Raw genomic sequence first — 10041 nt, 5'->3', positions numbered from 1 at the left:
GGTTGAGAAATTTGACGTCACATCAAAATGCACAACTATAAATAAATATAGACAACACGTTCTACTTAATTAAATAGACTTGTTAGTGAATGTTTTCTCCTACAACATCAGAGTTCAGGGCCACATTAAATACGCACTACAATGACAATAGTTTAAAGCGATTTGAAGCATGTTTTATTTGGGGGGGGGCAGAGCTTTGTGACGTCATATTTGAAGGGGGGGGGTCTGACTTTTTGTGACGCCGTGTGACGAGGGGGGGGGGGGGTCAAAAATCGCGTGACGTCATTTATGGACGGCCCCCAATGTGCAATACGGACGAGACACAACTCAATCTGTGATGCTCTAACAATGTCTCTCATAGGCTCGGTGCTTTCAAGGCGTAAGGCCATCTAAATTGTGTCTGTTATCCAAAGCGGCAGTGATACAGGTAACAGCAGTCCTAGTCAGGTCCTCTGACCATCGTCATTGCCCCGTACCTCCGATTAGCACGGTTGGCTACGTACGGTGCGAAAGAAGTTCAACACAGCAGTGCATACATCTTGTGGAAATCCATTTGTTGTTGTAAATACAAGTGTGGTATATTTAAAAAGCAAGACCACAGACACGCGCTCCCCCATCGTTAGGTGGTTTTTTTCTCTTCTGAGCGTTTCTGTAAACATGATTTACAGTTTGTAAATGAGTGAGCCGCACCAGAACCACTTACAGGCAATAGAGAGCAAACTTTAATCTGCGCCGTCCCTTTGATCTTTCAGCGCTGGCGCGGCTGAGCATGCACAGGAATAAATTGTGCGGTTTTTTTTTACTAGCTGGAATGATGCCAGTACCTGCGATGGTGCAGCCGGTCCTGTGCGCGAATTGACTGCAGATGAAACGAAGTGGGGGGGGGGGGGGTGCCGTGGTGTCATCAAACGTATCGTGTTGTCATCGCACGCGCGGCAGAGCCCGGCGATCGCGAATTGATCAGCGTGCCGTCTAGACACCTCGATACCTATTCCAAGAAAAGACTTCCTCGAGATGTTCTACAACGACCAGTCGTCGGGTGTGGCTGCGTGAAGAAAATGCACATTGCATGCCAACGTTGGTTATCTTTTTGTTTTCTTCTTATGAGCTCTGAAATTGTATTGGTGAAAAGTACCGTAGAACATTGTCCAGAAGGATCGTTTGATTCTTGTTTTAGTGTCTCCCTGCGCAGGGGTGGGTAGGGCTTTCGGGCATCTGTTGGTGGTCCTGATATATTTGTGAAAATTTCACATTTTTATGGCGAGCGCTAACGTCTTCATGCAACGCTCACTCTTGATGCCTCGCTTGACTCTTAAGGGTTGACAGAATCGACTCTTGGCCGAAGACTTGAACTCCTGATTTGATTTCGGGTCAAGGTTTCTTCCACAGTGCCACCTGACCAAACAAATCAGGAAGGCATTGCCGGGGAGAACTGGCTTAGGAGGGATAATGCCAGTTCAGAGGATGGGCAAATTGAAGGCAGGATTAGGTGGATTTCAGCTGCACAGATTCAAGTACAAGAGTTTTAAATATTGGACGTCCCTCTTCTCATTGGATGTTGCATATCTGAAGTTTATGGTGAATTTCACACATGCACTTGCCAATGTATACATTTTTTTATTTTAAACATGCATTGGTCTTATTCCCAATGTATTCCAATTGTGCAGTTAACATCATGTCATGAGATTAAATATATTTATTTTTGTAACCTTACAGAGCAGAGCGCCCTGTGAGTTATAAAGTGGCATTGGAAGATATATTTCACAATTTTAACTAAAAATCCTTCAATATGCCCATTGATACATTAAACAGTAGAGGCCACACTTGCCCATACTCTCTGCTATGATTTTGCTGCACAAGTTAATATGATGCTTTGCTATTCCTAGTACTGAAATGTAGCCAAGTTAAGTACAAATGCAAACGTATCATTGTGGTTGTCATTGGTTACAGGGCTGAGACCATCAACTTGCAAGACTTGGGAACTAAAATCAGGATCTCAGCGATGCCAGCTCAGAGCCCTGACTTACGAGTGATACAGCCACCTCAACACGAAGCCTCGTATAGGAGAAACGATAAAAATATACAAACACAGACATAATTTCAACCGTGATGATGGTTACAAACTGAGTAATCATTGGAAAGATGTGATTAACCATGCAAAAAAGATTTACTACACTTATTTGGCCAATCTTATTTGACAGACAACTATTACAGGTTTACCATGTTCAGTTGTTTTCGCAGGTTGAGTCACAAACCGTACCTCTCCATAACAAAGGCTCACCCTCTTAAGCCTCACCTTACCATATGAATAAAAAGTGTGCTGTACTTGCCCCCCCCCCCCTCTCCAACCAATATATAAACGGAGTGGTAGCTCCTGAAATATCTCATTTACTTGATACAGCTGTCGTGGCTGTGACGGTTCCACCTGAAGACGGAAGCTTGTGTTGCCTCCGAAACGTCGTGAATTTGTATTTTATTTTACTTTTATTAATTTTAATGTTTTACCTACGTGACTTTACCGAAAAAACCTAAGAGTATGATTAAAATATGTCCAATTTGTAACAATAAACGAAGATCTTTGAAGATTAAAACATTTTGATCAAGCACAATTGGAGTTAAATTTCGATTTAAAGCTTTCTTGACTGCAGAGATTCATATTCTTGGTTCTTTCGGTAAAGTCACGTAGAAGGGAAATAATAAAATAATAAAAATTAAACATAATAAAATACAATTCTCACGACGTTTCGGCCGCAACGCAAGCAGCCGTCATCAGGTGAAGAAACAGAGCTGACGGAAGACATTAGGACGCTGTCTTTCCGACAGCTCTGTTTCTTCACCTGAGGACGGCTGCTTGCGTTGTGGCCGAAACGTCGTGAGAATTTTATTTTTATTTTTACTATTTCCCTTCTACGTGACTTTACCGAAAGAACCAAGAATTACCATTGGAGTTATTTATTAATATATCTCCATTCGGAGGTAAACTGCATTTTTTTGTCATGTGCCTTTTAAATATCAAATAACCTTTTTAAGTGCCATTGTTCAAATGCAAATGGCACATTAATCTGAAGTGTACAACATTCCGAAGCAAAGGCCAACTCTCTGATGTTTGTCTGTTGTCAAGTAAATCTCCTGCCCAAATTTGAACCACATTTTAAAAAGTTTTGTTGCTCCAAAAGTTACCAAGCAGTCTATAATACGCACGCTGAGGTCCATCAGTTTTATTAACCAAGAAAACACCCGTGGAAAGACTTTGTTTAATCGATGTTCAGTTAGGACATTGAGTGTGTGATGGTCATAAAAAAAATGCATGCAATCGTATATTCTTGTAAGGTTTACGAAGTAAATGTAATCCATGCTTCTACCATTTTTTTTTCCTTTTTATTTTTTCGCTTTTTTTGTTTGGAAAAAATATAGAAAATGTAACCCGCGTTTCTACCGCTTTATTGCTTTTTTAGATTTTAGTCAAAAAGTAATTTACTGTACCTGTTTCTGTCCGTTTCAGCTACAGTTGTCGCCATAAACGTTGTTTGTCACGCCATCTCCTGTGTATCGCCAATAGAAACACGTCTAACTCAACTTGTGCCTTTACAACCACAACTTGCATGCGACGTGTAAAGCACTTCGTACATATGGTGTGCACAGTGAAACAACCTTATAAAGCCCCAAGCGCGAGTGGCAGTCCAAGCACAAAACCTCTGTTGACAGTGGTATGGACACACAGAGGACCTGCCATACTTTGCCACAATCGTCATGAACACACGGTAGCAACACAAACTGTAGTCGCACCGCTGTATTTATACGGTTGAATACGTTTGAATTGTTTGATAACGCACACAACTGTCGTTGGTCACATTAAGAAATTGGAACCGCTAAAGTTGCATCACCTTAGGTGGTACCAAACAAGTGAAATATCTGGCCTGGGTTCAGGGACTGAAAAAAAAAAGTCAAAATGTATTTATGCTCAAGCAGACAATATATTGGTACTTATTTACAGTATTGGGGGCCCTGATTAAGTGATAGAATTCTAGATTTGAAGCTTTCGTGACTGCAAGGATTCATATTCTTAGGTTTTTTCGGTAAAGTCACGTAGGTGAAAATTTTAAATTAATAAAAGTAAAATAAATATAAAATAAAAATCACGACGTTTCGGAGGCAACACAAGCTTCCGTCTTCAGGTGGAATTTTAATTTTTCACCTACGTGACTTTACCGAAAAAAACCTAAGAATATACGTGATAGAAATTCCATATTGCCGTGGCAGAACGTGCTTTATCCATAATAATGCAACTGTTTACTTCCTACAAAGTGGTATTCGTTTGGTGGACCCTCGGGGAATGAAAGGTTGAGTAGATATCAGACTGGAGTTAGAACTTATTGGCTTCATTAGCAAGCACCCTGTACACGTGCTCTGCAATGTCGATATTTTTTTTTATCTTTTGTTTTAGCTGCTGTGCTCACACCCACTAAGGATCTCCCGTGCGACAAGGCCGGGCGATCGGCTAAACGGGATCATGCGTGCAACAAATCAAATACATGAAAACTCAACTACTAACCATATATAGCACCACCTAGCTTTGTTTAAGACCGCCTCATAGATAGGCACAACGTTTGTAAAACAGGGTGTTATGTTTAAGACAGTGATCATATTCCAAGCAACGTTTGGCTGTGAGTTGAGTGAGCCAGAGATCAATTTTTGGAGCTTTTTTCATTTCAGTGACTGTATATGCAAATGCGGCACATGCAGGCCAGATAATGCAAGGCAAGCAGACCCATAGACTCGCATGCATTTAAATAACAGAGGTGCACACTTGAAAATAGTTCAAATACGGAAAGGTCGTTTGAAGATGACCCCTTGATATCCAGAGGTTGATTCTCGTCTCGGCAGAGTGTGTTTTTTTGTATTTTGAGCAGATAGTGTTTGGCAATCTGGCGAGAGCATGCCCTGGAGATAAGAGTCGATACTGTCTGTGGAGTCCCCGTTGCTCCTAATTCGTTGTAGTCTATCTCGGCCTATTGTAATTTATTCCAAATTTACTGCGACCAAATTCACCAACCCGTTACCCGAGATTTAAAAGCAAACACGTTGCATACGCAAAGCAAAACCGTTCGGCCGCCCCAAATTATGATGGGCGCACGCGAATGCTGGCAATTGTTTAGAATAAATTATCATTTATTTTTGTAATTAGGACAATAATTACAACAATTTTAAGGAATCCACATGCGCGCGCGCATCTTCAATCGACATTCAAACGAGCACTTCAATCTGAGCGCTCGCATATTGAGAGCACGCGAACCCTCGCCGGAGCACGCGAGAGGCGCGTGTTGCACAGACAACAACAACAACAACAAAAACAACAACAACAACCCCGCAGCAACAGTGGCACATCCCGCAAAGGGCGGCGCAAGACACGGGCGCGCGTGTGTGTGCACGTGCGCGCGTGGTGTGCAATCCACCTGGGACTTATTAACCAAATGATGAACGGCGCAAGTTGATGGATGCTCCCCGGGGCCTGTGGGGGTGATTTTTTTTGCGGTTGAGCATAAACATTCCGCCTCCCGAGTTTTAGTGGGTGACATCGCGGTGCGAGTGCGTGAAGGGGAACGAGAGGGAAAGACTCGAATGTTGAGAAGGGGCGAAGCGATCGCGCACGATGAATAATGTAGCGCTGTCACAGCGCAGAGGTAGTCGTAACCTCAACTGAACTTTGGGTTAGTCGGCCTTTTTTGATGTCTCTACCCCTTTAATCATACCGGTTGCTTTACAGTGCTGCGGAAATCGGCGTTTTTTCCCCCTTCATATTTTAGATTAATTAATTTCATTGCTGCGTAGCCAAGTCGGTCAAATGTCATTTTAATGTAGATGAATAGCAATTCCCGAGACGAATTGCATATCATCCAGCTGGTTATGCGGTGAAGTTTAATTTCTCGTTTAATATTTCCCGTGTAACTTGTCGACCGGAGGAGGCGCATGGCTCGTAGCCACAGCCATAGTGAGAGCTGGACTGGATGTGTGGTGTGCTAGGTGCGGAAATATGTTCCAGGTTCCCAACCTGGTCAGACCCGGCTGCAATTAAGCCCTGTACATGCATGTGATGTACATTAAAGGGCAGTTGCATCCAGTTCAGTGAGTCGCATAGCTGTTCAGTGGTTTGTGTAGAGTTGTATTATTTCCACGGTGTTATCTTTTGGAAAATGTTGAAGACCACGTGACAATAATTTGCAAGATTAAGCCAAAGCTTTGCCGAAAGACCCAAAGAATAAGCCAATGTGTTTCAACCTCACAGCCAAAGGGACAAGCTTAAAAAAACACACACACCACAAACTTTCAAACAAAAATACAGGTTTCCTGTTGAGTTAAGTTATCCATATTTTTCTTGTAAAAAAATGAAAATCAAATTATATCTTTAACTATTTACATATTACATTTAAATGTTACTTTCAGATCTTTGGCAATACTGTACACATTCGTCTTTAAGGTGAACCCGGTAGAAAGGAAGACTTACATCTTTGTAACATCTTAAATGCACTTAGTGGAATGTTTTTGTTTTTCATTTGCTTTTAAACCTCCCAGCACAGCTGAAAGCGATTTTGAATAAACCTGTCCAGCCAGTAGTGTTACACTCATTATGAACGCGACTCGGTACAATTGCAATGCAGTCGGTGGGAATTAAGGGGCTAAGTTTTATGTTTAAACCGATTGCTTGTAAATACGCTGTGCAATCGTTTGGGAAGGGAAATCAGCCAGAACCCACCCTTTAGCTAACGCAGGCCACTACATTACATCTGCTTGGAATGCAGACTTCTCAGTGCGCATCGTGGTGTACCGTAATAGGTTGGCCTTAATCACATACAATCTGTTATACTGGTAGGAACCTCCTGGTTACACCAGCCCACAGGGGATTATTGTGTCCGTCCGTCCGTCGTGGATCCAAAAATGGGAGGGGTGGGGCTGGGTGGAGAGGGGTGGGTGGGGAGGGCCTGGGTGGGGAGGGTGGGGAGGGGCTGAGTGGGGAGGGTGGGGAGGGGCTGGGTGGGGAGGGTGGGGCTGGGTGGTGGATGGGAGGGGTGGGGCTGGGTGGGGAGGGGTTGGTCACCCGGTGGTGCCCTTCTAAAACTCAACGTTTAACCTACTCACGCCGGCTTGTGGCCGCCCTCACAGTCGGGCATATTTGCGGAATACACCACGCCGCCGTTGACCCTGGCCATTGACCGAGCAACCCAAGGTTCCTACCAGCTCTTTCCGCAGGAAATTGTTTATATTGCTGCTCTAAAGAGCAATTTTGGCCGTTGAGAAGCCATCTGAATTACTCTTTGGTTCTTTCCAGATTAAGTTTAAGCTCCAAATTAAGTTTAAGCCATCTGAATCCCTACCATTACTGACCTCCGCCCACCACTAACCCAACCCCCCTCCTCCCCGTGTCCAGAGGAAGGAGGCGGGCCCCAAAGGAAAAGGGGTGGACCTAAAAAGGAAAGGCGCATTAGAGTTGAAACAGGAAGGGGTGGGCCTAAGGAGCAAGGAGGTGGGTCCTAAAGAGGAATCTGTGGGGTGTACAGAGGTTAAAACTTCCCGGTTGAGTGGAGTTAATAAATGCATAAATAGTCGGTTCTCCAATAACGTGGTAGTTGTGTGCTCGAAGAACACCGCATTATGATAAAAAAAATTGCGTTAAAATAACCTTTGAGAATGTGCTCACAAGGGCAATTATAAGCGAAAGTTTAACATAAAAAAGCATTACAAATCTCTATCGCTTGGCCTCGTGCAGTGGTTTACAGGTGTACGAACAGCAGGGGAGCACCACTGGGGATACCTGTGCGCTTTGTTCTCTGGGTTCGTGGACGAGCTGAGACACGCGTGGCCACGCTGGGTTCCTCCGCAGCCGGGCAACTCTGGCTCCATACGGACTGTATGCTGAACTTCTTCTGCACCGTACGTAGCCAACCATGCTTATCGGAGGTGCGGGGGAAAGGACAACGAACTAAACACAACAAGCAATTCGAAAAAAAATGAGGTTCTCAATGTAGTATAGTGGGGTAGTGTATAGTAGTGTATACAGTAGTGTAGTGTAACACGTAGGTTTTCGCGACCAATATTATTCATAATATAGGTTGAATTTAATTAAATGATGACGTCACCCTGATGCTGCTCTATTTAAGACCGGAAGCAACAGGAGAGCTTCACCATTCTTGCCCGATGAAGCTGATTGTAACTATCAGCGAAACGTCGTACTACTCAAATTTAAAATGCTGTTGATTCTCTCTTCAGCACACCGGTGGGCTAAATAAGTTAATTATTTTGTCCTTTGAAAAACGTGACACATTTTTTACTATTTGGCCGTGTCGGGTGGTGGAGGGTTACGACACATTTATAAATAACGCGATCTGACCCAAAAACCTATATTATGAGTAGTGTAGTGTATAGTATGTAGTGTATAGTAGTGTGTGTGTATGTTTAGCTTCTTTCACACCGTACATAGCCAACCGAGCTTATCGGAGTTGCGGGGGAAGGACAACCAACTAAACGCAAAAAGCAGTTCTAAAGAAATTAGTTAGAAATCGAGATTTTTTTTTAAAGGGGGCGAGGGTGCCACACCTTCGCTCACCAGCAGAAGGCAGTACAGCAAGTGGACCAATCTCCATCTGTTTTCATCTGTGCAGGGATGGTGTATTGCTTGCGTGACGTGTGTGGGTTTTCTCTGGGTGCTTTTGCTTCCTTACACACCTACAAGCACTCATACATTGGCTGAAAACATCGTACAAAATATATATTTTTAAAAACTCACTGCAGGACCCTCCTGTAAAATAGTTATAGGGAACTAAGTGTGGCTTTCCTGGACAAATGAGTAATAATAATTATTCCAATTCTCGGGGATGACACTACAAGGTCGATGTGAAATAAACAAAGTTTATTTGCAATGCATTATTTGTATGTGTGTATTTACAGCTCTCATCCCAGTGTATTTGAGCAAAGGCTGCAGCACCCATCACTTATTTGTACTCATTTTTGTGCCAACATTTTTTTTACTTGACATTATGATTGTATCTTCTTGGTTCTTTCGGTAAAGTCACGTAGAAGGGAAATAATAAAATAATAAAAATAAAACATAATAAAATAATTCTCACGACGTTTCGGCCACAAGGCAAGCAGCCGTCTTCAGGTGGAGAACAGGTCTGTCGAGGAGACAGAGTCTGAATGACTCTGTCTCTTCGAAACGTCGTGAAAATTATTTTATTAAGTTATATTTTTATTATTTTATTATTTTCCTTCTACGTGACTTTACCGAAGAACCAAGAAGATGAATCCCTGCAGTCACGAAAGCTTTAAATCGAAATAATGATTGTATTAGCATAGGGAATGGACGTGGGGGGGGGGGGTTCGCCCCCCCTCCTCCGATGCTACAGAAGCCGCCGCACTACCCGAATGTGGAGGGAGGGAGGGAGGGCAGCGTGCTTTCCGATCGGAAGGGTGACCCGGCTTAGCTCGGAGTCTGCGCGGTTGGCGTCAATGGGGCGCTGGCCTCCTGTTGTCACTGAAAACACGGGGAGGGGGGGGGGTCAGCCACCAGCGGCTCAAGGGTCGTGTGGGCTCAAGGGTCGTGTGTGCGAGCTGCCCAGAGGTGTTGTTGAAAAGCGTATTTGCCTTTTTGAAGCTTTCTTTAAAAAGAAAAGCTTTGTTGGCCTCGATTCAATGCGCACCACCCTCCCCCATGTTTTCTTTCGCGTTGCACGCCATTCTGTCGCTTATGAGCTTCATTGGATAATTCTTGTACCCGGTAATACTTAAAGTGAGAACGGAATTATTTAAGAAGCTGAGCATGTTGTCCGATTATGTGCACTTGAAAAAAAGACTTTGGAGTCGGTGTGTATATTATTTTGCCAATGGGTCAAATGAGTCAGAGCGTATTAAACTTGGCAGCCATATGTTTTGGCATCATTCAATTTTTAGTCATTGATGAGCAGCGTTTAGTTCTCTATAGTGCTATGGAAAGTTATTGCAATCATTATATCGTTGTTGTTGTTGTTGTGTCTTGACCCTCCAGAGCAT

General features: G+C 43.4%; 1 long non-coding RNA gene across 1 annotated transcript; it reads right to left on the bottom strand.

The window, feature by feature from the left end:
- Window positions 1-834: 834 nt before the first annotated feature.
- On the bottom strand, window positions 835-7935 carry LOC144933719 (uncharacterized). The gene is made up of 3 exons (XR_013637085.1): window positions 7808-7935; window positions 3484-3542; window positions 835-859 (listed from the first exon to the last, which is right to left on the bottom strand). It is a non-coding gene; the product is annotated as an uncharacterized LOC144933719 (long non-coding RNA).
- Between the last annotated feature and the right edge of the window lie 2106 nt (window positions 7936-10041).

Source organism: Lampetra fluviatilis, chromosome 8 (assembly GCF_964198595.1).
Source record: "Lampetra fluviatilis chromosome 8, kcLamFluv1.1, whole genome shotgun sequence".
Taxonomy (NCBI): Eukaryota; Metazoa; Chordata; class Hyperoartia; order Petromyzontiformes; family Petromyzontidae; genus Lampetra; species Lampetra fluviatilis.
This window is presented reverse-complemented; position numbering and strand designations above follow the sequence as displayed.